Raw genomic sequence first — 22,696 nt, 5'->3', positions numbered from 1 at the left:
CCAAACACTGCATGTTCTCACTTGTAAGTGGGTGCTGAACAATGAGAAGACATTGACATAGGGAGGAGAACCACACTTACTGGGGCCTGTCGGGGGAGGACAGTTTGGGGGAGAGCATTAGCTAATGCATGCTGGGCCTAATAAATAGGTGAGGAATTAATAAGTGCAGCAAACCACCATGCCACACGGTTACCTATGTAACAAAACTGCACATTCTGCACATGTACCCTGAAACTTAAAAATAAACAATAAAAAAATTGTTAAAATAATAATAAAGCATACAACACACAAAAAAATGATTCAATGGAGTCTCCATCAAAATTCAAATAAATATTTTTTCTCACAAACAGAAAGCCCATCCTGAAATTTATATGAATCTTAAAGGATGCTCAACAGTCAAAAAATTTTGACTCTTTTTGAAAAAGAACAAAATTTAAAGACTCATACTTCCTGATTTTAAAACTTACTCAAAGCTATAGTCATCAAAACAATGTGGCACTGGCACAAAGCCAGACATATAGCCCAACAGGGGAAAACAGAGTCAAGAAATAGACTCTCATATACATGGCAACCTTTTTTCAAAAAGGGAACTAAGTCCACTCAGTGGTGAAGGGACAGTCTTTTCAATAAACGGTGTTTAGAAAAGTGGATATCTACATTCAAGATACTGAAGTTGGTTGTTTACTTTATAATATATAGAAAAATTAAGTCAAAATGAATCAAAAAATCTAAATGAAAGAGATAAAATTATGAAAGAAGCTGGGGGGAAATGTCAAATAATGAAGGCACTGTGGAAAATGACACAGATGCTTCTCAACTTACAGTGGAGTTTCACCCTGATAAACCCATCACAAGTTGAAAATACTGTAAGTAAAAAGTTAATATCCTTATAAACTCATCATAACATCAAAAGTTGCAAGTCAAACCATCATATGTCCAGGTGCTCCTCTAATTACACTGGGGTTATGTTTCTATAAATTCATCATAAAGTCAAAAAACATCAAATTATTGTAAATCTGGAACCGTATGTGTAGGAATTCCTCAAAATTTGAACATAGAGTTAGTATACAATCCAATGATTTCAGTTCTGAATGTATACCCAATAAATAAAAGCAGACACCTGAAGAGATATTTTTGGATTTTTTTTTTATTCAGGGAGTACATTTATGGTTTGTTACATGGTTATATTGTGTGATGCTGAGGTTTGGGCTTCTGTTGAACCCTTCACCGAAATAATGAACATAGTACAAATAAGTAGCTTTTCAACCCTTGCCTCCTCCCTCACTCCCCTCTTTTAGAGTTCCCAGTGTCTACTGTTCCCATCTTTATGTCTATGTGTACCCAATGTTTAGCTCCCACTTATACCTGAGAACATGTAGCATTTGTTATTCTGTTTTTGCATCAAACAAATATTTCTATGTCAATGTTTATAGCAACATTATTCACAATAGCCCAAAGGCAAAAAGAACGAAAGTATTCATCTACAGAGGAATCAATAAAAATATATAGTTTTAAAAATAGAAGACATTTTGACATATGCTACAACATGGATGAACCTTGAATATATTATGCTAAGTGAAATAAGTCCATCACAAAAAGACAAATATTGTATGAATTCACGTACAAAGTACCCAGAGTAGTGAAATTCATAGAGACAGGAAGTGGAATGGTGGACCCCAGGGAATCGGGGAAAGGAGAGAAGGAGAGTAATTGTTTAACAAGAACAAAGTGTTAGTTGAGACAATGAAACTGTTTTGAATATGCATGATAGGGATGACTGCACAACAATATAAATATACTTAATGACACAGAACTCTACACTTAAAATGGTTAAAATGGTGTTTCTCTTATGTATATTTACCCTAATAAAAATCATTTAAATGCACTGAAGCTATTCCAATTTAATTTCCAAATACATTTTTTTTTAAATCCTGGCAGGTTTCTGCTCTCTGCAGAGCAATTAATTTTCAGTTACTTTATGACCTCTGGCAACTTTTAAAAGAAAATTTAGAAGAGCAAATTATTTTCATAAATATCATTAATAATCAATAAGAGATTGAGATTAAGACTATTCCAATATTATATAATTTATATTACTAGTTTAATTATTGGCAAATAGAACATGTAGTATTTGAAATAACTAACACAACAAACAATCCAAACATCTCTATCACTTGTATTTCACATAGGGCTCTCTATGACACACTCTCCAGGAGATAGTTAACACTATCCTAATTTTAAAGAGAGGAAAAAAGAACATAGAACAGCATAATAAATGGCACATCAGGTCTAATATTCAATACCATGTTTTATGACTGCCAATGTAGCATCTTTTTTATTGCCCATGTTCCAGGGTTCCAATATTCTAATATCCTATTATATCATATTATTTAATAAAATTAGAGCCTGGTTCCTGATAGGAAAGCAGCATCAACCATGATATTCCTGCTCCAATAAACAGGACATTTTTTCTCAGGTAAAAATAAAAATAAATAAATAAATAAATAATAAATCCAAATGGATTATTTATGTCTCTTTTTTTATCCACAGAAATAGCTATAAGGAAGGTATTTTAGCCTACTAAGAAACATCTTCACCTGCTTTTACTTTTTTTTTCACTAAAAATTCTGTATGCAGGCATCAGCATTAGTGACATAACACACAGGAGGAAAAAACAAGCAGGAAAAGTTCCGGTCATTATTTCAGAGTGAGTAGGACCCGCAAACCTTAAACCTGAACTACGTCTCACGTGAAAGGAAGGAGGGAGGCATGAACTTTCACCGACTCATCACACATTGGCACCTGGAACGTCACGGGATTCGTTCCGTGATTCTAATGGGTTTAATCAAAGTAACTCTTCAGATTGGTATCACCATTGATATTTTATAGATGACAAAACTCAGATTCAGGGATTTTCAGTAAACTTCTGTAGACAGACACACACATACATATCTATGCATATGTGTGACATATAAATAAACATACATTAATATAGACCTTTTAAAACTGTGTGGTCTAGTTTATCCCTCAAAAATTTTTGGCAGTAAATCTGAAATAAGGGTGGCTCACTTTTTAATCACCCCAAACAAAAATAAAATTAAAAAGTAATTAAATTTAGTAATATAAAACTCCATATAAGTGGTAAATAATTGAGAAACTACAAAAATTTTAAAAACAACAAATAGAATTATTTTAATGATTAAAATTTACTCCTTACAAATCTTCTTCTGTTTCCTTGTGTCACCCGGTTTTACTGTACTTTCACTTGACCTGGCAACAATTACATATCTTCACAGAAAAATGGTCTCTCAGAAACTCTAAATGAAAGACATTTTCTATCTTGCTTCCAATGTAAAAGTTTCCCTACTGGAGGAATTCACTTACAAGAAAAACCCATATAATCTGTGTAAATCCAACTGGGGATGTACATATTCAACACAATAATTAAAATTCTCCAAATGGTGCCCAAGTTTCAAATGAATTACGCATTACTATCTTTTGAAGTCTAAATGCATCATTGCATTGCATAGATCTCTTTTTCCTAACCTTCGATTTAGAGTTGAAAATGAGTTAATGAAAATAGCCTAATTTTGTGATTCATACATTCACAGAAGACACAGATTTTTCAACTATAGTCTCATTATTAAAAGGAAGAATAATTGAATCAGAGAGATTTGAAGCGAGTTATTCATGGCTGTGCAGTGACCTAGGACAGAGTTGGGAACCAAGGAGGACGGTCCTCTTGAGTCCAGAATCTGCCACTTTCCACTGAGGCACAGATTTATTAAACCTACACTTTCCTCAGTTTTGATCAAAACTATTCTTGAAGAAAAATCACTATTCATCACAACATAAGGCTGCTCTGCTTAAACTTCGTCAGAATATTGGCATAGGTGCAGAAAAAATCTGGATTTACCAAAAAAAAAAATGCTGGGGAGGCAGGGGCACAAATTGACTGCGGGAACTTTTATAAGAAATCAGATTGAACTTTGAAAAGTCACCAAAACTCAAGACATTATTTACAGGGTTTTGCAGAAATCTGGATTACTTCCTCTCTTCTGAAGCAATATCTGAAATATACTAAAGTTCTGAACCTCTGAAACTTCCAGAAACTGATCTCCGTTACTTACATGTAGGGCTGGGAAATGGTAAAACAGGCATTTCATTAGAAAGACTGGATTCCCATAAGGTAAAATAGCAAGTAAGAAGCAGGAGTAAGATTATAATGAGCATCATACAATCACTCATCACTCATGGCAAAATAACCAAACCAAACTAAAACAAAACACCGACCAAGTAGGAACGAGGGAAATGCTGCCTCCTACAATAATTTGTGTGAATGTGGGTTCTTTCATTTCAGCATAGTCTAATATAATTTATCCCTATCTCTTCCACTGACCATCATTTTCCCTTTGCATCCAGATAACACATTTATGAATTAGCTGCAAAACCACTTTTGGTTGTCTGCATTTCATACTCCAAGATTTCTGCTGAATGATGTTAGAGAAAGCACAGTCACTCGTGCTGAAATTCACCTCAATTCTATGTCTGAAACAAAGTTCTCTTAAGCACTTGCCAGAGTCCCTTCTTCCCTGTGATCAATACAAATTTTAAAATACAATTATAAGTAGTACCTTTATTGTTTCCTCATTTCCACTCACTCACTGCCTTGCTTAGCTGACGGCAGTCCTACAGTCATCATAGGAACAAAGTCATTTTTCTGAGTAAGTGTTAAGAATACTTTTTAAGAAATGTATATATTCATTTTGCATCCTTACACATGAGATTTCAGAGACCTTCATGGGGATTCAGTAGCGACCATGATTCCACTCCTTCTTTACCTGGAGAATGAGATTAACAGTTGTTTTGCTGGTATTCACTAGGGACTGTCCACTGAGACTTTGGACATTCCAGGCTGAGTCACTAATAACAGAAGATGGCCTTAGTCCAAGGTTCAGAAATGAGTTCTGATCATGTGTTTAGATGTTTCAAGGCATGTCAAGGGTAAACTCAGTGGAGAAATATCTATTTATTTATTCACATTATGTCTATGTTATTGTGTTTCTAAACTTTATGAAAACCTATAGTTTGAATGTTGTTATTCAGGCATTCACAGTAACAATGAGTATGCATAGATTCATTTCTTTCTGAGTTTGATTTACATTGGCAATAAGATTTAAACCACTAAAATAGATTGAGGTTAATTTAGTAAAAACACATAAGTAGAAATCATTAAGATATCACATACCTGTGAGTTATCTTTTAACATATTTTAGGTATCATACATGTTCAAATTGTTTACATTTGAAAATGCTCATTAAATTATAAAGTGATTTTCTCCTATTAAAACATAATGAAATGATGTTACTACTCTCTTTGGTTATTAACATTTAGAAAATATTTAGTAATTTAAGTTTTATTCAGTAGAGTACTTTAAATATTCTGAAATTTCTTATAGTTTCTACTAAATGAACTAATTGTACAATCTACCTGGGAAATGATATTGGTTCAGTTTTAATTTTGCTGAGTTTTAAAATTATTTGTATTTTTTACACACACTTTTTAAATTAATAATATTAATAATTAATAATTTTGACACATTTTGATATATATTTTGACTCATATTTATTGTGACATATATATATTAATATGTATAGGCTAGTAACATGAAGCAGTGGGAGTGGAAAAGGAACCAATAAACCTGTAACTGGTTGTGATCAATTAGTTGTAAACACCACTACAGTCCAACCAGCTAATCTGATGTACTCATGCATGTATATGTTTTATGATCATCCAGTCACCATAGTTAGTGCACAGTCCTGGCAAGGACAAATTCCTGAAAGCCAAAGTGTACAGATGTTTCAATATTACTACATTTGAAAAGCTGAAGGATTTTTTTTTCTCAAGTTTAAAACCTTGGCTGTTAACATAATAGTAGGTGCCATGTCTAATGCAACCAGGGAACTGTTTTCACATCTTCAAAAGACAAACCTAGTTGTGCCGAAATATGAAGTAAGAATATTTGATGTGGGAAGACAGACTTCAAGGGAATTGCTGTAAAAAGAGAGACGTTTAGGTTTGCCTGGAAACTACCCACTAGGGTCACATATGCAAATATGAGGGATATGAGTCAACAACTTCCTCCTGAAATACCCCAGGTCTCCTGAGAGTTTTCTGGAAGTAGAAATTGACTATTTCACCCTTCTGCAGTAGAAACCACAAAACTAAGCACAGAGTAGTCCACAACTTAGTTTACTCTGAAAGAAGAGACTAGAACAAGGAATATAAATAAAACTCCAGCCTTCTGGAGAGACCTTATTTTACATTTTTACATGCCTGTGTTCAGTCCATTTGAATTATTCATTAAATCACACAGATCTTTAAATGCATAATCATATTTACTTAAAAAGAAGCCCCAATCTATGTCCCAAAGAGACTCCAAGATTTCTGCTGAATTTTGTTAACAGAAAGTACAGTCATTAGTGCTAAAACTTCACTTCAATTATTTTTCTGAAATACAGTTCTATTAAGCACTTGCCAGAGTCCCTTCTTCCCTGTGATTAATAAAAATTTAAAAATACAAATACAATTAGTGCTTTTTATTATCTCCTCAATTTCAAACACTTGCTGCCTCGGTTAGCTGTCAGCAGTCCTACAGTCATCATATGAACAAAGTCATGTTTCTGAACAAGCTTTCTCAATGTTTTTTAAAGAAATTCCTTTTTTTTAAATTTATTTATTATTATTATACTTTAAGTTATGCACATGTACCCTACAACTTAAAGTATAATAATAATAAATAAATTTAAAAAAAAAAAAAAAAAAAGAAATTCCTGAAGGAGGAAGAGAAAGGAAGCCTCAAATCAGCCTTCTGGAGAGACCTGTGGATGACGTTTTTAAGGAGTTCAGATGCCCGATGAGCTAAAGTGTGGGGACTGCTGATTGGTGGAGAGTGAGTGGTGAAGTCATGAGACAGGGAGATGAAGACGCTGCATCCTGCACTGAGTCAGTTTCTCAGACAAGCTCTGCAGACCCCCTGGTTCGGTGGACCCACTGCAATTCAGGATCTGGAAAACATTTTATGTAGAAACCTTGAGGTTTCCTAAAATTAAAGATGAAATCTAAAGAAGGAATTAAGGGAAATGAGGACCTTGTGACAGAGGCTGCATGACTTTTAAGCAGTAAGCAGTCATGAAAGTGGTCTATTGGGCAAGCTGGTTCATGCTTAGTGTATGCTTCTACTAAAAGTTTATGCTTTTGGTTAAAAACCCAGAATGTCGTTTTATTCATTTTGTGAGGATGGTTCCAGGACGACTTGCACCCATGTGTTTGAGAACTGTCTGGGCAACTTATTCCACTTACTTTTAGGCCCAATATATAAGTGAGATCATGTAGTATTTGTGTGTGTGTGTGTATCTGAAAGCCAGTCTGATTTGAAGGACAGAAAGAAAGGAAACCAAGACTGGTACTGGGAGGCTACAGTCATAGTAACATAATGATTCCCAGTTTTTATCAGTTTGTGAGACCAAATGGGAATTAATCATGATTGGGATTCTCACTAGGAAGGCTCCAGGCCACAAAAACTGAAACATACAGAAACTTTAAGATGCAAAAGAGAACAAGAGACATTCCTGCATCCCTGCCACACATTGTGTTCATTAACGAAATGAAGAGACAGCCTTTGTACACAGCTCTGAGTCACACTCCATCACTAGGTTCTATAGGCACCAATGCTTGTCCATTGGTTTCACAAATTCTTTCACGACAAGGTCTCTCTTTCATGACAAGGTCTCTCTCTCTCTCTCTCTCTCTCTCTGTCTCTCCCCATTCAGCGTCTGTCCAAATAGCACCACAGGAATTTGTTGGTTTAATTGAGGAATCAAGACCAAAACCTATCTACTTTTTTCTTCTTCCATGTCTGTTTCTCCAAGTATCATGCATACAACAAACTTCTTACATATTCCATATCTCCTTTAAAAGGACCATGTAAATAAATAAATGAGAGGCTTGGTAATACTGGTTCAGCAGAAAGTCTAGTATCCATTTACCATTCTTTATATATCTAAACTCTCTTTTGACATGCCTCAGAGAGCAAACCTTTCAATATCTATGATATAACCCAAATACTTACTCTTCTACCTGACTTACAAGTCTCCAAAATTAACAGCAACAAAATAAAATTGACAAGCGGGACCTAATTAAATGAAAGAACTTCTATGCAGCAAAAGAAACTATCAAGAGAGGAAACAGTCAACCTACAGAATAGGAAATAATATTTGCAAACTAAGCATCTGACAAAGATCTAAAGCCCAGAATATACAGGGAAGTTAAATAAATCAACAAGCAAAAAACAACCCCATTAAAAAATGCACAAAGTACATGAACAGATACATCTCTGAAGAAGACACACAAGTGGCCAAAAAGCATATGAAAAAATACTCAGCATCGCTAATCATCACAGAAATGCAAATCAAAACCACAATGAGATACCATTGCATACAAGTCACAATGACTACTACTAAAAATTCAAAAAAACGCAGATGTTGATGAAGCTGCAGAGAAAAGAGAATTCTTGTACGCTGTTGGTGGGAATGTAATTAGTCCAGCAGCTATGAAAAGCAGTCTGGAGATTTCTCAAAAAATTTAAAAAGAATACCATTTGACCCAGCAATTCCAATGCTCAGTACACACAAACACACACACACACACAAAATCATTCTATCAAAAAGGCACATGCATTCATATCTTCATTGCTGCACTATTCACAATAGCAAAGACACACATTCAACCTAGGTGCTCATCAACAGTGAACTGGATAAGGAAAATATGGTACATATACATCATGAAATACTACACAGCTATAAAAAAGGATGGGATCATGCCATTTGCAATCAACCTGGATGGATGGAGCTGGAGGCCATAAGTCTAAGTAAATTGACTCAGGAAAGGCAAACCCAATATGGAATATTCTCACTTATAAGTGGGAACTAAGCATTGGCCCACATGAAGGGGTGGCCTGCCCCTCCACACCTGTGGGTATATCTCATCAGGTGGGATGAGAGACTGAGAAAAGAAATAAGACACAGAGGCAAAGTATAGAGAAACAACAGTGGGCCCAGGAGACCGGCACTCAGCATACCAAGGACCTGCACTGGCACCGGTCTCTGAGTTCTCTCAATTTTTATTGATTATTATTTTCACTATCTCAGCAAGAGGAATGCGGTGGAGAAGCAGGGTGATAATAGGGAGAAAGTCAGCAAGAAAACATGTGAGCAAAAGAGTCTATGTCATAATTAAGTTCAAGGGGAGGCACTATGCCTGGATGTGCACGAAGGCCAGATTTACGTTTCTCTCTGTCCACATGTCTCTCTGGCTGCCAACACGTCTCGCCTCCCGCCATAGGGCGGTTTTTCTCCTATCTCAGAATTGAACAAATGTACAATCAGGTTTTATACCAAGACATTCAGCTCCCAGGGGCAGGCGGGAGACAGTCGCCTTCCTGTATCTCAGCTGCAAGAGGATTTCCTCTTTTACTAACCCACCTCAGCACAGACCACTTACGGGTGTCGGGCTGGGGGATGGTCAGGTCTTTCTCATCCCACGAGGCCATATTTCAGACTATCACATGGGGAGAAACCTTGGACAATAGCCGGCTTTCCAAGGCAGAGGTCCCTGAGGCTTTTCGCAGTGCATTGTGCCCCTGGTTTATTGAGACTAGAGAATGGCAATGACTTTTACCAAGCATACTGCTTGTAAATATTTTGTTAATAAGGCACGTCCCGCACAGCCCTAGATCCCTTAAATCTTGATTTCATACAACACGTGTTTCTGTGAGCACAAAGTGGCTGGGGCAAAGTAGCTGGGGTAAAGTTATAAATTAACAGCACCTCAGCAAAGCAATTTTTCAAGGTACAGGTCAAAATTGAATTTCTTACGTCTTCCCTTTATACATAGACACAGTAACACTAACAGTCTTTCTTTCTAAAACTGCATCCAAAGGTCATCAGCCTCAAAGATCACAGGTAGATAAATCTAAGAAGATGAGGAAAAACCAGTGCAAATACACTGAAAATTCCAAAAACCAGATTGCCTCTTATCCTCCAAATGATCGCAACTTCTCTCCAGCAAGGGCACAAAACTAGATTGAGAATGAGTTTGAGAAATTGACAGAAGTAGGCTTCAGAAGATGAGTAATGACAAACTCCTCTGACTTAAAGGTTTATGTACAAATCCAAAGCAAGAAAGCTAAGAACCTTGATAAAAGGTTATAGGAACTGCTAACTAGAATAATCAGTTTAGAGAGCAACATAAATGACCTGATGCAGCTGAAAAACACAGCACAAGAACTTCGTGAAGCACACACAAGTATCAACAGCTGAATCGATCAAAGAAAGAAAGGGTATCAGAGGTTGAAGATCAACTTACTATAAAAAGGCATGAAGACAAGAGTTGATTAAACAAGAATGAAAAGCAGTGAGCAAAACCTCCAAGAAATATGGGACTGTGTGAACAGACCAAACCTAATATTGATTGGTGTACCTGAAAGTGATGGGGAGAATGGAACCAAGTTGGAAAACACACTTCAGGATATTATCTAGGAGAACTTCCCCAAACTAGAAAGACAGGCCAGCATTCAAAGTCAGGAAATACAGAGAACACCACTAAGATACTCCTGGAGAAGACCAACCCCAAGACACATAATCATCAGATTTTCCAAGGTTGAAATGAGGGAAAAAATGTTTAGGGCAGCCAGAGAGAAAGGTCAGGTTACCCACAAAGAGAAGCCCATCAGACTAAGGGCAGATCTCTCTGCAGAAACCCTACAAACCAGAAGACAGTGAGGGCCAATATTCAACATTCTTAAAGAAAAGAATTTTCAACCCGGAATTATATATCCAGGGAAACAAAGCTTCATAAGCAAAGGAGAAATAAAATCCTTTCCAGACAATCAAATGCTGAGGGATTTTGTCACCACCAGGCCTCCCTTAAAGGAGCTTCTGGAGGAAGCACTAAGTATGGAAAGGAAAAACCGGTACCAGCCATTACAAAAACAAACCAAAATAAAAAGACCAATGACACTATAAAGAAACTGCATCAACTAATGGCAAAATAACCAGCTAGCATCATGATGACAGGATCAAATTCACACATAACAATATTAACCTTAAATGTAAATGAGCAAAATGCCCCCAATTAAAAGACACAGACTGGCAGATTAGATAACAAGGCAAGACCCATTGGTGTGCTGTATTCAGGAGACCCAACTCACATACAAAGACACACATAGGCTAAAAATATAGGGATGGAGGAACACTTACCAAGCAAATGGAAAGCAAAAAAAAAAAAAAAAAAAAAATGCAAGGGTTGCCGTCCCGTCTCCGATAAAACAGACTTTAAACCAACAAGGATCAAAAAAGACGAAGAAGGGCATTACACAATGGCAAATGGATCAATGCAACAAGTAGAGTTAACTATCCTATATATACATATATATATATATGCACCTAATACAGGAACACCCCCCAGATTCATAAAACAAATTATAGAGACATATGAAGAGAATTAAACTCCCACACAATAATAGAAAACTTTATCGACTGAATGTCAATATTAGACAGATCAACAAGACAGAATATTAGCAAGGATATTCAGGACTCGAACACATCTCTGGGACCAAGAGGACCTAATATACGGCTACAAAACTCTCCACCCCAAATCAAAAGAATATACATTCTTCTCACCACTACATAGCACTTATTCTAAAATTGACCACATAGGCCGGGCGCGGTGGCTCACGCCTGTAATCCCAGCACTTTGGAAGGCCGAGGCGGGCGGATCACAAGGTCAGGAGATCGAGACCATGGTGAAACCCCGTCTCTACTAAAAATAGAAAAAATTAGCCGGGCGCAGTGGCGGGCGCCTGTAGTCCCAGCTACTCGGGAGGCTGAGGCAGGAGAATGGCGTGAACCCGGGAGGCGGAGCTTGCAGTGAGCCGAGATTGCGCCACTGCACTCCAGCTTGGGCGACAGAGCGAGACTCCGTCTCAAAAAAAAAAAAAAATTGACCACATAATTGGAAGTAAAATAACCCTTGGCTAATGCAAAAGGATAGAAATCATCAACAGCCTCTCAGACAACAGTGCAATCACATTAAACTCAGGATTAAGAAGCTCACTCAAAAGCACACAACAACATGGAAACTGAACAACCTGCTCCTGAATGACTACTGGGTTAACAGAGAAATGAAGGCAGAAATAAGGAAGTTCTTTGAAACCAATGAGAACAGAGACAACATACCAGACTCTGGGACACAGCTAAGTCAGCGTTAAGAGGGAAATTTATAGCAATAAATGCCCACAAGGAAAAGCAGGAAAGATCTAAAATTGACACTCTAACATCACAATTAAAAGAACTAGAGAAGCAAGAGCAAACAAATTGAAAAGCTAGCAGAAGACAAGAAATAACTAAAATCAGAGCAGAACTGAAGGAGAGAGACAAGAAAAAAAAAAAATTCAAAAAAATCAATGAATCCAGGAGCTTGTTTTTGAAAAGATTAACAAAATAGATAGACTGGAGCCAGAGTAATAAAGAACAAAAGAGAGAAGAATCAAATAAACTTAGTAAAGAAAATGATAAAGTGGGTAACACCACCGATCACACAGAAATACAAACTAACATCAGAGAAATACTATAAACACCTATATGCAAATAAATGAGAAAACCTAAAAACAATGGATAAATTTCTGGACACATACACCCTCCTAAGACGAAACCAGGAAGAAGTCAAATCCCTGAATAGACCAATAACAAGTTCTGAAATTGAGGCAGTAATTAATAGCCTACCCACCAAAAAAAAAGCCCAGTACCAGATGGATTCACAGCAGAATTCTACCAGAGGTACAAAGAGGAGCTGGTACCATTCTTTCTGAAACTATTCCAAACACTTGAAAAAGAGAGACATTTCCCTAACTCCTATTGTGAGGCCAGCATCATCCTGATACCAAAACCTGTCAGAGACACACACAAAAAAAGGAAATTTCAGGCCAATATCCCAAATGAACATCGATGCAAAAATTCTTAATAAAATACTGCCAAGCCAAATCCAGCAGCACATCAAAAAGCTTATGCACCACAACAAAGTCAGCTTCATCCCTGGGATGTAAGGCTGGTTCACCATACGCAAATCAATAAACATAATCCATCACATAAACAGAACCAATGACAAAAACCACATGATTATCTCAATAGATGCAAAAAAGGCCATAGATAAAATTAAACACCCATTCATTCTAAAACCTCTCAATAAAGTAGGTATTCATGGAACTTACCTCAAAATAATGAGAGCTATCAATGACAAATCCACAGCCAATATCATACTGAAAAGGCAAAAGCTAGAATCATTCCCTTTGAAAATCGGCCCAAGACAAGGATGCCCTCTCTCGCCATTCCTATTCAACATAGTATTGAAAGTTCTGGCAAGGGCAATCAGCAAACAGAAAGAAATAAAGGATATTCAAATAGGAAGACAGGAAGTCAAATTATCTGTTTGAAGATGACATAATTGTATATTTAGAAAACCCCATCATCTCCACTCAAAAAATTCTTAAGCTGATAAGCAACCTCAGCAAAGTCTCAGGATACAAAATCAATGTGCAAAAATCACAAGCATTTCTACACACCAATAATAGACAAGCAGAGAGCCAAATCATAAGTGAACTCCCATTCACAGTTGCTACGAAGAAAATGGAATACGTGGACTATAACTTGCAAGGGACGTGAAGGAACTCTTCAAGGAGAACTACAAACCACTGCTCAAGGAAATAAGAGAGGACACAAACAAATGGGAGGAAAAAAAAATCCATTCTCATGGATAGGAAGAGTCAATATTGTGACACTGGCCATATTGCCCACAGTAATTTATAGATTCAATGCTATTCTCAACAAGCTACGGTTGACTTTCTTCGGCTAATTATAAAAACATAGTTTAAATTTCATATGGAACCAAAAAAGAGCGCATTTAGCCAAGACAATCCTAGGCAAAAAGAACAAGACTGGAGGCATCATGCTACCTGACTTCAAACTGTACTACAAGCATACAGTAACCAAAACAGCATGGTACAGATACAAAAACAGATGTAATGTAACAGAACAGAGGCCTCAGAAATAACATGATACATCTGCAACCATCTGATCTTTGATAAACCTGACAAAAACAAGCAATGGGGAAAGGATTTCCTATTTAATAAATGGTGTTGTGAAAACTGGGTAGCCATATGCAGAAAACAGAAACTGGACCCCTTCCTTATACCTTACACAAAAATTAACTCCAGATAAATTAAAGACTTAAACATAAAACCTAAAACCATAAAAACCCTAGAAGAAAACCTAGGTAATACCATTCAGGACACAGGCATGGGCAAAGACTTCATGACTAAAACACCAAAAGCAATGGCAACAAAAGCCGAAATTGAAAAATGTGATCTAATTAAACTACAGAGTTTCTGAAAAGCAATAGAAACTATCATCATAGTGAACAGGCAACCTATGGAATGGAAGAATATTTTTGCAATCTATCCTTCTGATGGAGGTCTAATATCCACAATTTATGACGAACTTAAACAAATTTGCAAGAAAAAAACAAACAACTCCAACAAAATGTGGGTGAAAGATATGAACAGACACTTCTCAAAAGTAGACATTTATGTGGCCAACAAGCATATGAAAAAAAAAAAAAAGCTCATCATCACTAGTCATTAAAGAAATGCAATTCAAAACCACAATGAGATACTATCTCACATCAATTAGAAAGGCAACCATTAAAAAGTCAAGAAACAACAGATGCTGGTGAGGTTGTGGAGAAATACGAACACTTTTACACTGTTGGTGGAAGTGTAAATTAGTTCAACCATTGTGGAAGACAGTGTGGCAATTCCTCAAAGATCTAGAATTAGAAATACCATTTGACCCAGCAAACCCATCGTTGGGTATGCACCCAAAGGATTATATTATTCTACTATAAAGACACATGCACACGTATCTTTACTGCAGCACTATTTACAATAGCAAGGACTTGGAACAAACCCAAATGCCCAAAAATGATAGACTGGATAAAGAAAATGTGGCAAATATACACCACGGAATAGTATGCTGCCATAAAAAAGAATTAGTTCATGTTCTTTACAGAGACATGGAAGAAGTTGGAAACCTTCATTTTCAGCAAACTAACAAAGGAACAGGGAAAAAAATCACCAAATGTCCTCACTTATAAGTGGGAGATGAACAATGAGAACACATGGACACAGGGAGTGGAATATCAAACACTAGGGCCTGTCAGGATTGGGAAGCAAGGGGAGGGAGAACATTAGGACAAATGCTTAGCATATGTGGGGCTTAAAACCTAGATGATAGATTAATAGGGCAGGAAACCACCATGGCACACATATACCTATGTAACAAAGCTGCACATTCTGCATATATATTTCAAAACTTACAGTAAAATTAAAAAAAAAAAGAATTTTGTTTACTTTTTTGCATTGCCATTGTTGAGTTGGTGCAGTTACTTATATACTTTGGATATTTATCCCATATCAGACACATGATTTTCTAATATTTTCCAAATCCAAGGGTTGTTTTTTCACTCTATTAAAAGTGTTCTTTGATGCACAAAATCTTTTAATTTTGATGAAGCACAACTTACCTATTTTTTCTGTTGTTACCTATAATTTTGGTGTCATATCCAATAAATCATTGCTAAAGCCAGTGCAATAAAGATTTTCCCCTATATTTCTGCAAGTAATTTTATAGTCTCAGCTGTTATATTTAGGTCTTTGATTCAGGTTCAGTTAATTGTTATTAATGATGTAGGCAATGGTTCAACCGAATTATTTTCATGCAGCTATGAAGTTCTCCCAGTATGCTTTGTTGAAAATACTGTCGTTTCCCCATGGAATGGTGATGGCTCTTTTTGGAAAATTATATGGTCAATCAGGAGAAGATTTTGTTTTTCTTTTTTTTTTCTGGGCTCTATATTCTACTCATTTGGTCTTCCTGTCATTTTGTCAGTACTACACTCTTGATTACTGTTGCTTTACAGTTCACTTTGAAATCAGGAAGGATGAGTCCTCCCACTTCTGTTTCAAGGAAGGCTATTTTAATGCTTCAAGTTTAATGAGATTTAATATTAATTTGGGAAGTGTTTTTCAATTTTTGCAAAAAAAAAAAAAATACCATTGGAATTATAATACGAATTACATTGAATCTGAAGATGACTTCAATTAGTATGGTCATCTTAATACTATGAAGTCTTCCAATCCATGAATCCTGTTTGTGTTTCTATTACTTTGTGTCCTCTTTATTTCAACAATGTTTTGTAGATCTCATTATACAAAACATTCACCTCTTTGCTTTCCTACTCTGAAAAAGAAATTCCATTCTGTTATCCCAAATCAAAAGATGAGGTGGTAAGCATTTCCATACTAAAATATTTTTGTAAAAGATTCAAAAATGTTTTAAAAATATTCTGGAGGCATCAAGTTACCTGACTTCAAACTATAATGCTACAGTAAACAATACAGCATGGTATTGGTACAAAGAGACACATATACCAATGGAACAGAACGGAGAGCCCAGAAATAAAGTCTCACAACTACAACAATCTCATCTTCAACAAAGTCAACAGAAACAAAAAATGGAAAAAGGACTCTCTATTCAATAAATAGTGCTGGGAAAACTGACTAGCCATATGTAGAAGATTAAAGTTGGACCTTTTCCTCACACAATATACAAAAACCAATTGAAGATGGATTAAACATTTAAATGTAAAACCTAAAACTATAAAAACCCTGGGAAAATATTTTTCCAAAATATTTGGACATAGGACTATTCTGGACATTGGCATGGGCAAAGATTTCATGATGAAGATGTCAGAAGCAATTGCAACAAAAACAAAAATTGACAAATGAGACCTGAATAAACTAAAGAGTTGCACAGCAAAGAAACTAATAGAATAAACAGACAACCTACATAATTGGAGGAAATATTTGCAAACTATTCATCCAACAAATATCTAATATCTTGAATCTATAAGAAACTTAAACAAATTAACAGACAAAAAATAAAGAACCCCATTCAAAAGTGGGCAAATAACATGAATAGATGCTTTTCAAAAGAAGACATATATGTGGCCAACAAGCATATTAAAAAATGCTCAATATCACTAACCATTAGATAAACTCAAATAAAAACCTCAGTGAGATACCAACTCACCCCAGTCAGAATGCCTACTATTAAAAAATCTAAATATAACAGATGCTGGCAACGTTTCAGAGGAAAGGGATTGCTTATACACTGCTGGTGGGGATGTGAATTAGTCCAGACATTGTGTAAAGCTGTGTGGTAATTTATCAAAAACCTTAAAACAGAAGTAGCATTCAACCCAGCAATCCCATTATTGGCTATGTACCCAAAGAAATATAAATTTTTCTACCATAAAGACACATTACACATTTGTTCACTGCAGCATTATTCACAATAGCAAAGACATGGAATCAACCTAAATGCCCATCAGTAGTAGACTGGATAAAGGAAATGTGGTATATATACACCATGTAATACTACGCAGCCATAAAAAAAGAAGAAGATAACGTCCTTTGTAGTAACATGGATAGACCTGGAGGCCACTATCCTGACTGAACTAATACAGGAACAGAAAGCCAAATACCACATGCTCTCACTTATAAGTGGTAGCTAATCATTTAGTACACAAGAACACAAGGAAGGGAACAGACACCAGGGCCTACTTGAGGGTGAAGGCTAGGAGAAGTGAGAGGATCAAAAGACTACCTATCAGGTGCTATGCTTATTACCTGAGTGATGATGTAGTCTGTACACCAAACCCCCATGACATACCCGTATAACAAACCTGCACATGTACCCATGAACCTGTATAACAAATCTGCAGATGTATTCATGAACCTAAAAGTTGAAAAAAATTAAAATTTGAAAAAAATGAACAAAAGAATATATCCACACATATTTGAATGAATAGAGATGACTGCCTGCCCTTCATAATTCATGTCTCAATAATATTTAAAAATGTATTTGCCCTGCCCCAGTCATTTTGAATGGGGGGCTCTGTGTTCCAAGAGATCACTCCCCAATGGGGCTGGGGATTCAATATTATTTTGTCCATGTCCCTCCTTCAGTAAATGTCCCTGCATCCCTCCCTGACTGCAGAGCCAGCTCTCCTAGTGGGGGGCAAGGGGGTGAGATGAAGAAGTGTCACAGCAAAGGAGGAAAGGGGCGTGTGGGACAGGGTGGTCTAGGGGTCCCGTCCTGTGGAGCCTTCCTGCCCTATCTGACCTGACCCCTTAGCCTGAGTCTGAATCACTGGTGTCTGAAGAAGGGGACGATGAGGAGGAGGAGCTGGAATCTGAACTGGAGCTAAGGCATGACACTGCTACTTGCTGTGCAGAGGATGACTCTGTTTTCTCACTCACTTTCTTTGGGGGACTTTTTAGGGGAATTGAGTTGTCCGCTGACATCTTGTAACCACTTTTCTAATTCCTGCTTTTTCTCCAAAGCGAGTTCCTCCTTTGTCCGTCCCACAGACTTCTTAATGGTATAGGGCCTCTGGGGTTTCTTATGTATGCAGGAAAGGATATAGAGCTCAAGCTTTCTAAGTGTGGATGGCTTGAGTGTTTCAGAACCAATCTCAATCTCTTCTGAGTTTCAACCACGTAAAGAGGGCTCCCTGGCTTGGATTATATGCACAACTCAGCCCAGCTTCTCCCCAGGTAATTCGTTGATGTCCAGGCTCAGCTGCCGCTTCTCATTGTAAGTCATGGGACTGCTCTCTTCCTCCTCCTCTGAATCATAACCCTTAGGCAGGGCAGGTGGGGTTGACTTTGTGGCCTTTTTGGGGAGCTTGGTGCCACTTCCTCCAGAAGGTCCAAAGCCAGGAGGGCCTAAAGCAGCACTGCCACCCCCACTACCACTTGCTTTCTTGGACTTCTTGGGCTAAGGTGGGCGGGATGCCCAAGGCCCCTTGTCATCTTCATCAGCCCCAGCTCCGTCTCAATGCTTCCCTGCCTTTTGTTTCTTATTTTTCTCTTTTTTCTCTCTTTTGCTCTTGGGCTTGGATATTGGATCCTGACACAGACCAACCAGTTGTTCATGTACTGCCCAAAGCTGTTCCTGTAGTTCTGCTAAGCCATGAGCCCTTTCTTCCCTTAAGTCTGAGCTTTAGCTCTCTTCTTCTTCCTCCTCCTCTTCCTCAGAGGAGCTCTCACTGCTACTTTCCTCACTGGAGGACTCTGAAGATGATTTGGCCAAGCCAAGGGGCAAGGCAGTAGAGACTGGTAAAGGCCCTGGTTCCAGTGGTTCATCTGGCATCTTGGCATAACGGAAACAAATACATCCTGTAGCTTTCGTGCCACTGCCACGAAATCTGGGGGTGATCTAGGGGGCTGTACTTATAGCAGTTGGAAAACATAAGCAGTACATCAGCAGCAAACTCCTGTGCATCTGGGTAATCAGGGTTCTCCATTTTCTGCCACAGGAGGAGGCAGCATCAGAAGCTGCACAGGCAGGAAGACTCACCTTTCCCTGCTAACCTCAGACACCACAAAGAGGAGCCCTCTCTTGAGAGCACAGTGGGGATGACCTTAAGGATCTGTGCCCTGGGGTTCAAGTTTGAGGTCAAAGGAATTTGGGTGGGTTAAAGAAATATTTATGTCTAGAAAACGAAGTAATTTCTAAGCAACAAGGGAAGAGGGGAGGTCTATGACTGTTTTTCCACCCCATAACTTCCTTAACCCAACACTGCCACATCATTAGTACTTAATTGTAGATAGATAGTATTGTTCTCAAGACAAAGAAACCCCACCCTATTGTTTCAAACTCCAGGAAATATGAATTCTCAAACACCAGACCTTCTGTCCCACTACTATTTTATAAAAGTAAAATACCAAGAACCAAAGACTGCTGTGTGCCTACATGAGACTTACTGTTTTGCACCTAGGTTCCCATCACTGCCTGAGCATCCCATCTGCCCCATGCAGCGGGTACCTTGACATTGCTGAGGTCCATGGGGTGCCTCATGATGTCGTGGTAGTTACGCAGGCCAAGTGCAGAAGCATCCACTGGTTTATACAAAGGCCAAGCATAGGCTGCATGCTTCTTAGAGAGTAACTCCTTCAATATGCCATTGCAATGTTTTAATTGTTCTGAAAGCTTTCCTTTCTTAGAGCTCTGGTCTTGTTGCTGATATGTCAGGCAAGTCTTTGCGTGCGGGCTTGATGGGGGCATGCGGGAAGCCGTGCTACCTTATGCTCAAGACTCCCAGGATGGCTAGCTGGGGAACCAGGAGCCAGGATGGCTGTAGGTGTAGGGGTGGTAGTAACTGCTTTCCGCTTTATACCTTTTTCCTTGGCAAGGGGTTGAGCTGGAGGAGCTGCAGTAACAGCAAGGAGAGGGGTTTCAGCAGAGTGCAGGGACTTGAAAAGTGGAGAGGAAATGACTGATGAGTGGGGAATGTTGAGGACCATGGTAGGTATCTCAGGTGGGGGAGTATACAGGGCTGTGTGTGACACAGAAGAGATGGCAGGCACCTGATGAGCACGAGTAACACTGTCCTGGAGTGCTGCCAACTTGGCCCCCTTCTTGTGGCTGTTATTAGGGATGGTCACCACCAGTTCTTGTTCTTCTTGTGGCATTGATGGAACTTTCTATAGGAAGATCTTTTCCAGCGTTTGTGCCATTAGCACAATATTATCAGTGGGCTTGTTGTAAATGTAACAGTTGAGGAACATGGTATTTAAATCTTCCATACACTCTGAGGTAGCCCAATAATAACTGTTTTCAAGTCTCCTCTTAATAGTACCCATGTCCATAGGCTGTTTTATAATTTTGTGATAATCCTCTGGGGCTGGCTATCCATGGGCTGCATGAGGGAAAGGAAAAAGCTAAGAATTTTGGCCAGGTGGTCCTCTCCCAGCCCAAGGTGGGAATTGGTAGACCCAGTTTCACAGCATCCACAGGCTGCCGGAACTGTGTGAACTGATGTTTCCACAGAGCCTCCATCACTACCTTGTGTAGGTATTGCAGCTGGTTGGTAACTCCTTCTGGCTTTTTGGGATTGGGCAAATCCTGGGGTAGCGGGTTGGCAGGTGTCAGTTGCAAAGCAGGTACCAAAGCTATTGTGTGGCTCTCAAATCATTCACACAAGAGGGAGAGTTTTCGAATCCTTTTCCCTGGTGCTACTGCTTCTGGGCCCAGCCCCAGCAACCCTCTTCCCCAGGGAGTTTGTTGTGCGGAGCCGTGTTTTGCAGCATCTTGATCGCACGGAACCGGCGCTGCTCTCAGCAGTGGAACGTCTGGGTGGCCTCGACTTCCCTCACCGCAGCTCCAGCATAACCCGGTAAGCAGGGGGAGGCCCTTGCTCTTGGGCCTCCAAGCCACAAACCCCCTGCCCTGCCGGAACAAAAGCAGTCTCTTCCGGGACCTCCTGGAGAGCTCCGGGAAGGTTGGCTCTGCAGATGGCGGACAGCAAGAAAATGGCGGCGGCCTCAGCTGAGGAGGGCGACTGAGGAGGGACTGACTCTGCAAACCAAAAGACGGTCCCTGATCTCAGACACCGTCATCAATATAGCCTGCTGTTGGTCTGCAGGGATCCCCTCTTCTTGTTGGGGACCCTACAGAGTGGAGGAGGTTCCGTTTAGATCTCGGACGGAGGCGGATGCACACGAAAACTGGTTTCAGAAGCCCCGGCTTCCATTTCTGAAATCCTCTTGTGGGCAGAGTAGACAGGGTGGACAGACTCCGAGGACTGGGTGGGCCCAGAACACGGGAGCTTAAAGGGCTTCTATGGGGTCTGTACTGTCCACTGGGAGCTGTCACAGGCCGGCAGGAAGGCCGTTTCCAAGCAGATGGAAGGGGATTGCAATGGCGCCCGGACTACTCCAAGGCTCTGTATAGGTAGGCAGAATTCTCCAGCTCACTCTAGAGGATGCTCCACTGCAGCGCGAAATGGCGCCCCGAGCCCCCGCCAGCCCTTTATATATAAGCGGAGAGGAGGAGCTTCCCCTCATGCTACACGGGGCTCCAGATTTCCCTCATCCCCTCTGCGACCGCCGCTCGCTGGTGCGTTACGAAGCTGAGGCTAAGGGGGAGGAACACCGCCCCACGGGAGCTTTTTCTATTGGCCAGCCACAGCGATGACGTCATAAACTTCATTTCCAAGGTGACAGTCCCCTGGCAGAAGAGTGCAACAGAGACCCACAGAGAAGTGCCAGCCCGCCACATCTCCAAGCCAGTTGGCTGAGCTATGGTTCTGGACTCCAGGGAAAGAGGGCGGTTGGAAGGGGTGCAGAAGCCTCCAGCACCCTCTCCCCGCCTCCCCTTCCAACAAAGTCTTCCCAGGCTTCCATGCACAAGGCAACTGGAGACTGCCAAGCTTGGCCAAGTCGTTCCATTCGTAGCTCCTCTGTTGGCCAGACCAGTAGGGAAACGGGAGGGGTCAGGTGGGGCCCCTGCCTGGGACCCGCCAGGGGTGTGGCTGCAAGACGCTGGACTGGTGGTGGTTCTGGGAGGTAAGGCGGCTGCAGCAAAGAATTCTTAAATCTGGCCGGGCGCGGTGGCTCAAGCCTGTAATCCCAGCACTTTGGGAGGCAGAAGCGGGCGGATCACAAGGTCAGGAG

The 22,696-nt window shown here is 39.4% G+C and overlaps 2 pseudogenes; both read right to left on the bottom strand.

Annotated features, from left to right (window-relative positions):
* LOC101000084 overlaps nt 1–20,084 on the bottom strand; it is a 163,747-nt pseudogene extending 143,663 nt beyond the window's left edge.
* LOC101002881 lies at nt 17,574–20,912 on the bottom strand (annotated as a pseudogene).
* Nucleotides 20,913–22,696: the final 1,784 nt, after the last annotated feature.

Source organism: Papio anubis, chromosome 1 (assembly GCF_008728515.1).
Source record: "Papio anubis isolate 15944 chromosome 1, Panubis1.0, whole genome shotgun sequence".
Taxonomy (NCBI): domain Eukaryota; kingdom Metazoa; phylum Chordata; class Mammalia; order Primates; family Cercopithecidae; genus Papio; species Papio anubis.
This window is presented reverse-complemented; position numbering and strand designations above follow the sequence as displayed.